An 8949-nucleotide genomic window follows, 5' to 3' on the forward strand; every position below is an offset into this window, starting at 1 on the left:
TGAACCTTATAATTCTTTTTTAATCTATTTTTTTATTACTAGAGCACTGCTCAGCTTTGGCTAGATAGTCTTCTACCAGATGTCTCCATAATCACACTGTGAAGTCCGTTTAGAGAAAAAGTTGAAACTTTGCATATAGTATTTAAATCCCTATGTCCTTGTTATCTTAATTTTGAGATCTACACATAGTTCAACATATATGTTGATGTGAATTACAACACAGAAAGGATTTTTTTCCCCCTATAGTTTCCAGGTCTTTACCACTTCTACGCTGACTTTTTCAGAGAGGAAGGAAGAAAGAGGGGTGGGGGGGGGGTGGGAGAGAGGGAGAGGCTATTACACGGAGGCTTCCTCCCATGTGGTGGACACTGGTCTGAGCTGGTACGCATGGCAAAGCAGGGCAGTCTCCAAATGAAGCATTTTACTAGTGTACAGAGGTTTTTAAAGGACTTGAAAATAGATACATGCACAAATAGATTCAAAATTCAAAATCTCTTTATATTATAACTGTTTTTAAAAAGTAGCTAATTTTTTTTTTTTAACCACAGCGCTGATGAGCCTTATGGTGGTGCAGGGGATTGAACCTGGGACTTCAGAGCCTCAGGCATGATAGCCTGTTTGCATAACCATTATGCTATCTATCCCCAGTCCAGCAGCTATAAACCCTTATCTTTCTCATATATGAGTCTTTGTTCACACAATCACAAATTCTAAATTAATGATATTTTCCTATAGTTATCAAAATCCTAAAATTTTTAAAGTAACTTTTTTTATTTGTTATGAATAGTTTGTTACAAGATTGTAAGATGACAATGTCTAGCTCCACACCACACCCACCACCAAATTTCTATCTCTCCACCTTCCTACCTCCCAAAGACCACCACCAGAATTCTCACAAGTCTTACAAACAGTTCACTCGTTTCTGTTTTGTCTGGATTTTTTTTTTTTTTGGCAAGTTCATGTAGATCATCTCTCTCTATTTCACACATGAGTGAAATAATCTGGCAGCTGTTTTTCTTCTCTTTACTTATTTCGTTAAGTGGAATCACCACCACTTCATACCCATTTTCTCCCAAAAGACACAATGTCATCTTTATCACAGAGTAATGTTCCATGGAATACATGTCCCATAGCTTCTATACCCAGTCATCTGCTGAGGGGCATCTAGGCTGCTTCCACTCTTGGCTATTGTGAATAACGCAGCTGTGAACACCGGGGTGCATGTGTCCTTTCTAATTAGTGCTTGAGTGCCCATTGGATAAACGCCTAAGAGTGGTACTGCTGGGTCATAAGGTAGGAACTCTGTCTTATTATTACAAAGAATATCTTCAAGTAAAATCCACTAACACTGAGAGATGAAGTGAAAAAAAATCTTCAAACTGGTTTTTTAATAAGGCAGTGGAAGCTATTTAACAACTTACAGTAAAACATAGTTTATCATAATCAAATAATGTATAAAACATTGCCTCAATTAGACATTTTGCTCCCCCAATTTTTCTATATGCCATGCAATTAAATTACAAAACAAACATATACATATCTAAATATTAAAAAAAAAAAAAAAAAAACTACTCTATAGGAAACTGCAATAAGCAGAAGTGCAATGCCCAGGGAAAGCAGTGTGCGTGTGGCTGGTGAGAAGCAGACATCTTCAGATGGCAAATACCTCCCACGAGTGCCTCTGTGACAAATTCTACTCAACTGCTCTGAGCCCCTTATGTAAACAGCACACACATCCAAATAATAAGAATGGCCAGAAACCTCCATTTTTGTCCGGAACAAACATCTCACCTCATGCCCTTCAAACCAACAGGTTTCCGTGGACCCCATTCAGGGAAGAACAGAAGTGCCCTGTGGACAGATAGGCAGCGAGTGTTCTCTGAAATCATGAAGGCTATATGGCCAACACTGAATTTCAGATCAATTCCCCACTCTCACGTTAGCACTTTGGGTTGACTAGGTAGTTTCCCCTCCTCCTCCTTCTCCTCCTCCTGCCTGCCTGCCTGCCTTCCTTTCTTCCTGCCTTTCTTCCTTCTTCCTTCTCTTCCTTCCTCTTCTTATTTCCAAGAAAAAGGAAAAGCCAGGGAAACTCTATTTTGCCCTTTCCAACTGTTAGTCCAAAATCATCTAGAAAGAGCTATTCATATCTCTGTTTTATCGGATAGGACAGAGAGAAATTGAGAGGGGATAGGTGTGGGAGGGGGCAGAGAGGAAGAAAGAAAGAGAGGCACTTGCAGACCAGTTTCACTGCTTGTAAAGTGTCCCCCCCCCCCTGCAGGTGGGGAGCTGGGGGCTCGAACCTGGACCCTTGTGCTTCATACTATGTGCACTTAACTGGGTGCACCACTGCCCGGCCCCCTCATTTCTCTATGTGATATAACAAAATAGTGTTAGGTTACTTATGTTAAATGGTAATTGCAGGCCAGTAAGACATTTCATGTTGGAAGCAGTCTGCTTTGCCGTGTGTAAGTCAAATTCAAGTCCCATCCACACTGCAGGAGTGGGAACTTCAGTGCTAAGGTGTCTTTCCCTGTCTTCCTCTGATTCTCCTTCTCTCTCTCTCCTCCTTTCTCTTTCCTTTTTGTTCTTTTTTAAAATATACATTTTAATTTTATTTTATTGAGAGAGATACAGAAAAATACACAGAGAAAAACCAGAACACTGCTCAGCTCTGGTTTATGGTGGTGCTGGAGATTGAACCTGGGACCTTGAAGCCTCAGGCATAAGTCTTTTGCGTGACCATTATGCTGTCTCCTCAGCATTCTCCCTCTGTTTCTTTCTACTTGAAAAAAGAAAAAAGTCTACCTGAAGTAGGCATGCCTTGGAAAGAATAATAGAAAAATATTGATTGCACCAACAAATCCAAAAAGGATCCCGGTTCGAGCCCCCGGCTCCCCACCTGCAGGGGAGTCGCTTCACAGGCGGTGAAGCAGGTCTGCAGGTGTCTGTCTTTCTCTCCCCCTCTGTCTTCCCCTCCTCTCTCCATTTCTCTCTGTCCTATCCAACAACGACATCAGTAACAACAACAATAAGAACTACAACAATAAAACAACCAGGGCAACAAAAGGGAATAAATTAATATTAAAAAAACTAAGTAAATGACGTGTGTCAAACATGAAAACAGATAATAATGGGCAATCTATTTTTTCTTTCTAAGAACGCTGTTCTTTAAATTTCTGTTACCTTTCTTTATTGGGAAACGACAGCCAGATATGGAGGGGGGAGACAGAGATAGAGAGGAGAGACAGAGAGACACCTGCAGCCCTGCTTCACCACTCGTGAAGCTTTTGCCCCTGCAGGTGAGGACTGGGGGCTCGAACCCAGGTCCTTGCACATTGCAACATGTGGGCTCAACCAGGTGCACCACTCACTACCTGGCCCCGTGAGTTTATCTCATTGTTAAAAATCTTGATTCTGAGGGGTCGGGCGGTGGTGCAGCGGGTTAAGCGCAGGTGGCACAAAGCGCAGGGACCGGTGTAAGGATTCCAGTTCGCGCCCCCGGCTCCCCACCCGCAGGGGAGTCGCTTCACAGGTGGTGAAGCAGGTCTGCAGGTGTCTGTCTTTCTCTCCCCCTCTGTCTTCCCCTCCTCTCTACATTTCTCTCTGTCCTATCCAACAACGAACAACATCAACAATGGCAATAATAATAACCACAACGAGGCTACAACAACAAGGGCAACAAAAGGGGAAAAAAAATGGCCTCCAGGAGCAGTGGATTCATGGTGCAGGCACTGAGTACAGCAATAACCCTGGAGGAAAAAAAAAAATTATGATTCCGGTCCAGCAAACAAATTCACTTGGCTAGTGCTCTTGCTGTGTTGTGCACAACCCAGGTTTGAGCGTGGCCCTCAGAGCCCTGGAGGAAGCTTTGGAGCTGTGGTCTCTTTCCCTCTCTCTTGCTATCTCTCTAACACTCTCTGAAAAACACAAAAAAACTGCCCAGAGCAGTGAAGCCTGATGACAATAACAACAACCAACAAGAAAATAACTCCATGTTCCTATCTCCCTCAAAATACTATTGATGACTATCCTGTTCTATACGGGATACGTTGCATTTTTAAAATTTTTTTTTTTCTTCTGATCATGGATTTACCTCTGTCCCCAGGTGTCCCGTCAGTGGCTGGAGGAATACAGACCTCAGCGCTAGTCCGCCTTGGGCATGTGGCCCATAATGTTCCAGAGAACTGTGTCCTTCTCTGGCCTGGCTATTACCTCCAAGCTCCAAACCCACTAAAAGACATTATAGTCCTATTTATCATCCTTCGACGTAGATGTGAAATTAGGTTTGTCCCTGACAGCTTTTTAATTGTCCATTCTGCCAACAGACTAGTGCTCAGTTGTTCAGAATGATGAAGTAGGAGATGGATGGTAGTACATCTGGTTGAGTGCTTGTGTTACAATGAACAAGGGTCTGGGTTCAAGTCCCTGGTCCCCACTTGCAGGGGGAAAGCTTAGAGAGTGGTGAAGCAAGGCTGCAGGTGTCTCTCTTCCTTTCTCCCTCTCTATCTCCCCCTTCCCTCTCAGCTTCTCGTTGTCTCTATCCAATAAATAAATAATTTAAAAAACAAAAGTGATGAACTCCCCCTCTTCACATCATCTTGAATGGAGCTTGGAGGAATCATGCTAAGTGAGATAAGACAGAAAAAGAAGAATGAATATGGGATGATCTCATAGACAGAATTTAAGAAACAAGGACAGAAGCGGAAACACAAAGTAGAACGTGGACTGGGTTTGGTAAATTGCACCAAAGCAAAGGACTCTGGGGAGGGAGGGGAAAAAAGGGTGAGAGAGGGCTGGAGGTGGGGTGGGGAGAGGGTTGGGGTCCTGACAGTGGACTTGGGCTGAGGATGACAGTGTTTGCAGACACCTATCAGGAGATGAGAAATCGTACCCAGGTGTTGGCAATAGTATATACTGTAAGCTGTGACCCCCACCCTAATGACATGTATGTATTTTTCACCTCCAGGGTTATTGCCGGGGCTCAGTGCCTGCACTATGAATCCACTGCTCCTGGTGGACATTTTTTTTCCATTTTGCTGTCCTTGTTGTTTATTATTGTTGTTGTTATTATTGTCATTGCTGTCATGTTGCTGGATAGGACAGAGAGACATGGAGAGAGGAGGGGAAGACAGAGAGGGGGAGAGAAAGACAGACACCTGCAGACCTGCCGCACCGCCTGTGAATCGACCCCCTCCCCCAGCAGATGGAGAGCCAGTGGCTCAAACCGGGATCCTTACACCGGATCTTGTGCTTTGCGCCACGTGTGCTTAACCTGCTGCGCTACAGCCCGCCCTCCCCCACAACGACATAATTTTTTTTAAAAACAAGCTTCATCAACTCATGTCTCTAGCCCCTCCACTCCAAAAAGGCCATCTAAGTTCCAACCCCGGGCTAAGGGTTGCAAACGGTATCCCATTCCATTCCGTCCACGTCTTCCTTCTCTCTCTCTCTCAAAATACTTTACTTTATTCTGATAACAAAGAGACAGATAGTAGATACTGAATCTTCTATGACACCTTTTGTACCTCAGAGCCTTGTGGTGGTGGAAACTTTTCAGGCCACTGAGCACTGGAGCTGCTTTACTGTGGGTCTGCTTCTAATTCTGCTTCTAAGACCTCTTCTGTTTTGATCATCACGTTAGGTTCGCTTGCATTAAGGCTGTGGTCTATTTACATAATCGCTGCTTTACCTGAGACCCACCCTGCCTACAGGGCATTGGTTTAATCCCCACTGGTTAGCACCCTCTTTTCGCTCCGCCCCCTCTCCTAGTCACACCCTGTTTTCCACCGTTTAATCCCCACTGGTTCGCGCTTTTTCCTCTCCACCCCATCCAACGGACTTCCTCTTCCTGACACTTCCGCCTCAGGAGCTATAAAGGACAGGATTTTCTAATGAAGAGAGATTTGATTGATTGCACTGCATCCCTGCTCATCAATAAAGATTGAACTGCGTCCCAGCTCAGCCATGGGTCCCTGGTTGTCTTGACTCCTGCCCGCGAAGCTAGCCCGGCACTTTGCTGTTCTGGACTGGCTGGCGGGGCTCAGAGGCAGCAGCTGCAGGAGCAGCGTCACCTGTGTCCCCAGTGCTACTGCTGTTCCTGCAACCCCAGGTCTCAGCCTTGCACAACCCTGCATCCCTTCTTCTCCACCAGGAAGCTTTCTCAACTCCCTTGAGGTCCCTTCCTTTCATGAGAGGGTGCTGTGCCCTTCTAGCATTTCTGTTCACTGCACCCTTCCTTTCTGCTTTGCAACCTAGGTCTAGAGTTGACTTTTCTAACCTGAGTAGCATTTATAGCACTCAACACTGCACAACCCAACTCAATGCACTTTTTTTTTGCACTACTTCGCTTCTCTTATTTTAAGAGTTTTGAATGCTAAACTGAGGGAGAGAAATTGGGGTCCTGCCTCTAAAAGTGGAAGAAGAGTCATTGAAGCTGAAGACAGCAGGCTCCATCCTAAGAAAACAATGAACCAACACTGGTGCCACCTGCAAAAATGTTTTCTTGATACTTTTGTGTGTCCTTGCTCTACAATGAAGAGACCATTGGTGAAACTGCCCTACTGTAAATTCTCGATTCCTAATTAAAATTGGACTTATGAAGTCTGAGAGAAAGTCCAAGCCTTGACACCACATGATGGCCACAGTGCCTGGGGAAGCACTATTTTTGCAATCTCTCTCTCTCTCTCTCTCTCTCAATAGTTGCCTCTACCTGAAGTAAAAAGAATGAAAAGACCAGTTTTGAAGTGGTAAAGTTACATATGCATAAAACCTAGGTGCCCAGGTGCCAGACCAATAATAAATAAATAAAACTGACCCAAATTTCTGATCTCTCTGTACAGAGCCATGATCCCCACCCCTTTCCTCTCCAGGGACGAGATAGATATGGAAGATGATAGATGAGGAAGTGTTTGTCCTACACCAGTCACCAGCTGCAGCTGAAAATAGTTAGGCTCCTGAGCCATAAGGCTGATTCTTGTCCCAGTAACGTTACCACACATTATGGGAAGCTGGAAGGGTTCCCCCTTCAAACCTCTTCCACACGGGATTTCCTTACGGCTCTCCCACTCCGCCCCCACCCACAGTCCCACCGTCCCCAGTAGGAAAGAACTCCTTTCATAAGCTTCAGAAAGAGAACAGTAATTCTCACAGATGTCAGGGTCACAGTGCAAGAGTCGTAACGGACACCCAGTGTTCTAGCTTTTGCCCCAAAAGGCCCCAGGGAGAGTTAACTTGGGGTACACCCACTCCGGCAGGGGCATGGCTATAGCTTCTCAATTCAGCTCAGCTACCCCTTAGCTGTGCGCCTTTGCAAGTCAGCCCAGTTTCTCCAAACAAAAGAGAGGGCTCATGACATCTACCTGGCCTGCCAGTGCTTCCACGAGATCAAGTAAGATGAGGAGAACAAGAACGGAGATCGCTCCTCATTGGGGCTTCCTCACAGCCAGGTGCCTCTTCCAAACCCTAGTTAAGCGCACATGGTGTGAAATGTAAGGACCAGGTCGGGGATCCAGTTTCAAGTCCCTGACTCCCCACCTGCAGGGTGGTCACTTCACAAGTAGTGAACCAGGTCTACAGGTGTCTGTCTTTCTCTCCCCATTTCTGTCTTCCCATCCTCTCTCGATTTCTCTCTATCCTATCCAACAACAATGGCAGTAATGACAACAACAACAACAAGGGCAAAAAAAAAAAAAAAAAAATGGCCTCCAGGAGCAGTGGATTCATAGTGCAGACACTGAGCCCCAGCAATAACCCTGGAGGCCAAAAAAAAAAAAAAAAAGCCTAGTTGTTAATCCTCCCAAACCTCTGTGGATAACAGTATTATCCTACTAGGCTTTTACAGAAGAGCACAATCATCTAGTTGAGATCTTTGTCCAAGATGACCAGCTAGCACGTTACATGGTCTCAGGGCAGTTCAGAAGATGCCGTAACTACCACACTAAAAGGCCTTTCTCTGTGTTTTGAAATAACACTGAAAATGAAGAGCCTATCATGGAAGATAATTGGGTCTGAAAGAACCAAGCTTGATTCACAAACTTTTTTTTTCATTCTTCCTTTTCTAGTAATCACTTACTTTTGCCTTTTTCCATCATCCGTTTTATCAAACTTCTCTCTCGGCCCAATCTCCTTCTCCTAGTCCATTTTTTAAAATTCTACTTACAATTTTCTTTTCATGCTCCCTCTCCTCTATTAGATAATTTCATGTTTGTCTCTCTCACTCTTTTTTTCTTACCAGCACACTGCTCAGGTATAGCTTGTGGGCGGTGTGGAGGGCTGACTCTGAGGCCTTTGGTGCCTGAGACAAACGTTTTTGTGCAGAAATAGTATGTTATCTCCACATCCCTCTTCAAAACAACACAGGAACTAAGCACACCTTTTTAAAGTATATGTAATTAAAATGCTATATCTGAAGTTTTATGATTTAAGTAGAACTAAATATACAGTAAGAACACATGACATATTTAAATGTTTTCTTTTCTTTCTTTCTTTTTTGCCTCCAAGGTTGTCACTGGGGCTCGGTGCCAGCACTGAGAATCCACTGCCCCTGGAGGCCATTTTTCCCATTTTGTTGCCCTTGTGGTTGTTATTGTTATTGTTGTTACAGCTGCCGTTGGATAGGACAGAGAGAAATGGAGAGAGGAGGGCAAGACAGAGAGGAGGAGAGAAAGATAGACACCTGCAGACCTGCTTCACTGCCTGTGCAGCGATTCCCCTGCAGGTAGGGAGCCGGGGGATTGAACCGGGATCCTAATGCCAGTCCTTGTGCTTTGTACCATGTGCACTTAACCCGCTGTGCTACCAGCCAGCCCCCAACATTATATTTTTTGTATAACAATCTCTTGCACAGATTAAATTTAAGTATAGTTAAATTGTTATTAAACATTTTTTTTTTGTTATCTTTGCTTACTGGATAGAGACAGCCAGAAATCAAGAGGGAAAGGGGAGATAAAG

Source organism: Erinaceus europaeus, chromosome 4 (genome assembly GCF_950295315.1).
Source record: "Erinaceus europaeus chromosome 4, mEriEur2.1, whole genome shotgun sequence".
Taxonomy (NCBI): Eukaryota; Metazoa; Chordata; class Mammalia; order Eulipotyphla; family Erinaceidae; genus Erinaceus; species Erinaceus europaeus.